Source organism: Simochromis diagramma, unplaced genomic scaffold (genome assembly GCF_900408965.1).
Source record: "Simochromis diagramma unplaced genomic scaffold, fSimDia1.1 OVJJ01000079.1, whole genome shotgun sequence".
Taxonomy (NCBI): Eukaryota; Metazoa; Chordata; class Actinopteri; order Cichliformes; family Cichlidae; genus Simochromis; species Simochromis diagramma.
The window spans coordinates 2,098,232-2,105,232 of NW_024387075.1; positions in this window are offsets into that span (position 1 = coordinate 2,098,232).

Consider the following 7,001-nt stretch of genomic DNA (forward strand, 5'->3'; position numbering starts at 1 on the left):
ATTTGCACTGTAAACTTTTTATATAACTTTAATGCACTTAAAAAACAGCTGCTTGTTTAAGTGAAAATACATTGATGGGGTTTTTTTTTGCACTAATAAAGTTGTGGAGTTGTAAAGTGTTTTGTCTAGTGTCAATTATATCGTCAGTTATATCGTTATCGCAAATTTTCAAATGTATATCGTGATAAATATTTTTGGTCATATCGCCCTGCTCCACTGGCAGGCATAAAAAATTGAATAATAGAATGATGTACTTGGGAGAAATGACAAAAGGCATACCTTCAGGCTGTGTTGATACCAGAGGCAGAGAGGGTTAAGATACTTTCTGATGTTTAAATAGTATTATTTGACTGTCACAGGTAAGAATATTGGCGCCTTTGGTTATAGTGTAGCGTATAATCATGCTATTGGCATTATCACCGACAAAAATGAAATTGCTATTATTATTTTTTTTTTGTAATTCACAGATCATCTTAAGAAAATGTTTCTCTCTATCAAACTCTAGAGTCTGTCTCAAAACTCAAATGGACTTGACCGTCACAAATCAGGAGTTTGAAATAAGAGCTACTTCAATACGTCTCTCAAAGCAAAAGAGCCCAGTTACAATCTCCACCCTGTTGTTCGCTCTCTTCACCCAAGTAAAGTTTGACAAGTTACTGAATCTCTGCCACCTTAAGGCTCAATACCTCTGACCATCTTAAAGATGAGTGTAGCTGTGCAAATAGGCGTTTGTTTGCTTTTTTTCGTAGCTGAAATTTAGTAACGTCATCATTATCAGTACTTGAAAATGCACTGAGAAACAATTCCCTGTATTTGCACTTATTTACAATCTGTGCATGTGTTCAGATGCATGGAAGCACACTGTGTGCGCATGTATCTGTCACAGCACATACGCTATGAGCAGTGCCTGTGTGTCTGCAGCATGTTGGCATGTAAGGTTATGCATTCGTGAGTTTCTCTGGAAGACCGTCCAACATGTGCTGTCATTGAGAAACACACTGAGAGGATTTGCTAAACTTAGCTCTTACTCCTGAGACACAGACATCCGCTGTGCTCTCTACAGCTTTGTGCAGGACACCTTTCAGGCTGGCCAATTAAACAGTGAGCAGCACAGTAGTTGGACTCTGCAACTTACAGGGAGAACTGCAAGAATTAAAGCAACTGCTGGCCATCTTATTTATGGTTGCAGTTCTGATCTTGAGATACCAGAGAAAATGCAATATTCATATTTATAATGCCTTAGACAGTAACGCATAAAAGAATCTACTGCTCATTCAGAAATTGTCGAGAAACCCACCCTACTCAACAACAAATATTGCAAATGCACTCATAGCCCCTTCTCTTATTATTTACATTTAACTGGAAACCTTGAGTTTTGCAATGTCACAGGTCTCCCAAGGTTTCCATTTTACTGTATGATGTCATGAGACTAAAAATGGGTGGAAAGTCTGCTCATCTGTTACTCTTTAGAAGAGAGAACACCACAGCCACACCTGAGAGGAGGTACTGACCTCTAATCTCAAATCCACAGCCCTCTGTGCGTGCATCAGTGCGCTCACTGTGCATGTGCAGGGTGTTTGTTTAGCTTGCTTGGATTTCCATACCTTAGAGTAGGTGGATCCCACTGAAGCAGCTACCTTTTCTCCAAAGAATCTTGATGCTGCTTCAGTTTTAAAGAAATTTACAAGGAAGCTGAGCAGGAAAGGCGATAAATGTATCAAGGAGAAGACTTCCACAGGTGAGCACTTTACATCTAAGGAAGAGGAGAGGTGAATAATAACACCCTCCTTTGTTTTACAGGAAATTTTCATAGGCATATAACTGGAAAGCAGGTTTGTGTACAAGTCACTACATATGGAGTCCACTCAAGGTCAGGAAAAGTTCTTTTTGGTCACAGTGAGGTAAGCTGTCTGTAACTATTTGGCAAGAAAAATCTGCAAACTGTTTTTTTTTTAGTGCTGTGACAGAGTCCTAGGTATACTTTAAATGTAATGTTTGGTGCTTGGTTGTATTCCCACATCTGCTCTTAGGGCAAGTGTTTGTTGTAGGTCAGCAGTGGATACTGACAAAGTGCCTAGCCAGTGAAAATCATCCATCCACAAAGACTTGAATTAAGCCACAAACAAATATCCTTTTAAAAGACAAAATGAATCACTTACATCTCACATCTCAAGAGAGGAACAAATCATAATGCATTTTATGTAGCTGACAGTTTCTTAGAGGAATGCAAAATTGCTTGCTTTTGGCCAACTGTGCATTATTAAAGATTTGTTGCTCTGTGCGATTAACTCCCACCACATTCTTCAACTCGAGACAGGGCTGCAAGGGGATGACGTTCAGAAGGATATCCCAAAGGGCTACACTGCAAATCCCACTTCTATTTTTAGTTTAATTTAAAAAAAAATTCTTCTGTCAGGGAGTGTAAGCTAATAAGGGTGACGAAGCAGTAGTGGGCCCTGGTCAAAAGTGCTGTAGAATAGTCTGGTTTAAAATATTTATCAACTTTTTTTTTTTAGTATATCACCATTGGAGGGAGGGAAATGTGGCTTCTGCTGTTACAGCTTTAACTAAACTGTTCTTCATTCAGGTTAAGTTTAAGAAAATTCTAGTGGTTTAGGTTTAAATGTGCCCTTTTTCTTCTGCACTTAAGGCCACAAAGTGTGTTTAAACATGATGCCAGGGGTTGCTCAACAAGCATCCAAATGTGATGAGTTTGGAGTCAGACCCATCTCACTATTGCCAAGACCTGGTTTACTGCACCAACGCCTACGCAGAATATGCTGAAATATCTTGGGCACATCTCTGAGATGCCAGTGCCTTTAACAAAGTGGCAGTATTTGATTAAATATGAAAATACGCTGAAATACATAAAAATCCTCCAACTGGTGCAACAGAAGACTTGAACGCAGTCATGCAAATACCTTAAATTCTGCCCATTTATGTTGGCTCCTGGCAGACTGGAGCCTTCATATATGCAGCTTAAAATGTCCCCCTGTCCTGGGTTTGGTTTTATCCAGTTTCTTCTAGTTTTCTGGCATAGTTAAAAGACATGGAAGTCTGGCTGGCAGCTTTAAATTGTAAAGGTAGGTCTAAATGTGAGCATGAATGGTTGTCTGTCTCTATAAATCAGCCCTGTGACTGACTGCCAAACCTGTCCAGGGTGGCTTCAGTAGTTTTGATGGCTGTTATACATTAGTTTCTATTAGTTTTTAATATTCATTTGTTTTAGTATTATTAAAGGACTCTCTATTGGCTGGCAGCCCTTGTAAATGCCATGACATTTACAGGTAAAAGATCAAGCCGAAGATACAACTGTCAGGGATTTCCTGTCTGGGACTACATGTCCAAGCACATTCGAGCTGAAGCAGATTGCAATACACTCTACATTTTTAAAACCATTCAGAGTAGCAACTTCCTTTTTCTTAACGCTGTGTGTGAAATTTTCAAGAAAGATTTAAGTAGCCTTTGATTCCAAGTAGTATTATTATAATCACTGAGAACTTCATCATCTTTTTCCTATAGGTGACGCTCAGCTACTGTATATTTAAACCTAACTAAAGTTCCATAGATGCAAAAGGATCAGAGCTTCATCTCTCATTTCTTTGCTACGATATGGGGATGCTTCGGATGAGCATCTGCAGAAGTTACTGACTTACTAAAAAACAATAGCAAAGAAAAGTGAGCTGGTTATGAAACAATAATCTGTTTTTAATCATTTCATAAATGGGTAGAATTACCTTCTCTACTCTACAATTAAATCAATACCTCTAAGTCTTTCACCTAGTTAAAATCTTTTTGGTGGTTTAAAATTCCAACTCTTCCATTTGTCTATTCAGGACCCCAGGCATAAGGGAAACTGTTAACCTTTAAAAGTGCAATTACTCTCAGTAGGCACAGAGAGTACAGGAAGGCTGAAAAGCACCAAGAGGAACTTTGACATGTGCCATACTATAATTTACAGATGCAAACACTCATGTTAGATTTTTTTCCCCACTTTTCTATAAGTGAACTTCAGTTGTGCAGTTGGTAGCAGATGTTGAAATGATTTTAAAAGACCAGATGCGATACTGAAAATGTCATCACTGTCTATAAAACACGTCACACCGGTGCAGCGTGGGAAGAGGTGTAAGTCATTTTCATCAGCTCCTAAATTCATGATGCCTCCTTATTAAAAGAAAAAGCACAAAACAAAACCTGACACATGGTATGCTTATGATTTTGGAGCTAATGAATGGGTTGTTTATTATCAGTGCCAGTTGCAGCTAGTGCCAGACTACACACTTTCAGCATCTGAATGCAAAGTGACAAAAAAAAATAATATCAGTCTTCTTGTCCAACGCCTGGTAGAACAGGAAAGAAGCGCATGTGCATAATTTAGCTTTATTTTGCCTGAGTTTGTGCGATGAGGGAAAAGTGGACTTTGTGAAATGAGTCTGAGTAGAAACAGCATTTCCTCCTCTGCTTCTCATTCTGAAGTGGAGGGCATGATGGCAGAGCCAGTCAAGAGCCCCTTATCCGATCTGAAATGTTTTAATTGTACATCTCCTGCATAAGTAAGAGCAATTAACTCTCATAATCAGGAGCTGGAGTAAAGCCCTGGCTCGGATCCAACTGAAATCCTGCTCTTACGAGACACGTGTCATTAAAATCATCACTGAAATATGATCATCAGTCGTAGTGGTACATCATGATTGCAATCCATGCTTATGCAAAGCATGATGGGCTGCTGTTAGCCAGTGACAACACTCACTCTATATGACATTTAGCTTGTTGCAGTTTGAAGGCATGTCTTTGTTAAAAAAAACAACAAATAATAAATAAATCATTAAGTCCATCAATCATAACTTACAATTGAGGATGTTACAGTAGTAAACTACCATGAACTGATTTAAGTTATTATTTTTATTTATTTATTTATTTACAACACATATTTTAAACAAGATGGATTTCTCAGATGTCATGTTTTTGGATATTAAGTGAACATTTTGCATAGACTATGTCTGGTTTGCTCTCTACACAGAATCTCTTGATAAAAGTATTTGCAGGATGTGAGCAGACGTGACTGATTGGCGGTGTCTATACACTAAAGTCTCGTGCTGCTGTTATATCTTTGAAGTGTCAAAGCTATTTTTCAGAACACCGTGGTGACTGTTTTGTGTGTGTTATTAGTTTGAAAATGCTCAGAATACAAATGAGTGGTCAAGGCAAAACCATACACAATAGTAAAGGAAAATTCAAAGGACAAATAAAAAACATAACTTACCTCATTACTTCTTCTTGGTGCATAAAAGAAATAAAGTGCTTTGATTTAGTATTCCTCTGACTCTCTGAATAGAACAGATTCTGCATATCTATCTCGGACATTGCAATGTGATTCAGTAAAAATGCCATCTGTCTCGATGAGACATTTAGTCTTTCGCTATTTGTGCAGGACTTTATTTTCTTCCAAGAAGAAAAAAGAAAAAAAAAATCCTACTGAAATTACTCATTTTCACTTAATGTGTATTTTGTAGAAATAAGCACTACAGTAAAGCTTACACTTGTTAACAATCTTGGAACAGTACTCTTTAAGACAGATGAAATTTTATTTTTTTCTCACTTGTGAGATTAAAAAAAAATAGTTAAATTGCTCTCTTGCTGCGTGCCTACTGTATGTAATAGGCCTCAGTGCGTGTGGGGAGTTGTATTCCTTTGACCTTGTAGCATTTACAAAGAAAAAAAGAGGCAATTATTCCTCCTTTCTTAATTTGCTTAAAATATGTCCCGTAAATATGAGAACATACTAGCAGGGGTCCTATTATAAGTTGTGTAGCAATGACTTTGGTTTTAGTTAAAAGCATACTTTATTCACATCCACCCATCCTCTTCCACCTATCCTCATCAGGGTCGCAGGGAGGCAGGAGCCTATCCCAGTTACTATAGGGTGAGAGGTGGGGTACACCCTGGACAGGTCACCAATCTGACGCAGGGCTAACACAGAAAGATAGACAACCATTCACACCTATGGGCATGTTTAGAATCCTCAATTAAGCTAATGCCACTAACTGCATGTCTTTGGACTGTGGGAGTTAATTACCCAGAGAGGACCACGCAAACATGGGGAGAACATGCAAGCTCTACACAAAAACACCCTGGCCAGGTGGTGGAGTTGAACTCAGGACCTTCTTGCTTTGAGGCAACAGTGCTAATCGCTGCAACCACCAGCCACCATGCTGCCACCATGCTTTATCCATAATACTCATTCAACCAAACCTTAAAAGTGATTGGGGTGAAAAAAAATAAATACAGACTGTTTGCTGATGTAATTGTCTACTTTTTTGATCAGATCTGCTACTGTTAGCCTGACTGAACAGTGAAATTGGGATCCATGACAAAGTATATACCCATGATCTCACACTTCATCACTTGATGATGAACCAACTTGGTGTTCTGCTCGGACCTTAAACTTCAATTCACCACCTAAGCCTGCATGTTCCATGCAGACTCCAGAAAAAAACATAAAAAGAGCATTTATGCATCTTGTGTTGCACATTTGCAACTGAATATAAATACTCCAAAGCTCATTGTGCCATTCGTTCTCTGGCCCATTAGCGACAACAACAATTACTGCTAAACCCTAACCCACAGTTCCTGGGCTTTGATTTATCCTCTTCAGTTATATGCACAATAGCTACCTGATTAACTAATGAACATTAAACCAATAATGAAACCATTTGATAGTAATTCTCTTACAAGCTGTGCACACCATTCTATTGCTTTATTTTCATCAGATTAAAAGAAACAGCTGTTCTAAATTTTACGCACTTGATGTTATTGCTCATCAAACAATAAGTTGTTCAGTTAAACATTTATTCAATTATAAAATGGCCATTTGGTTTACTGAATTTGTCTTTAGATAGCTGAGGTCAGCACAAATATAGTTAGCACATCTGAATGCAAAAAGTAGACACTTGGAATTGCTTGAATTTTAACGTGCATGTCATTAAATTGCAAAACCAAAT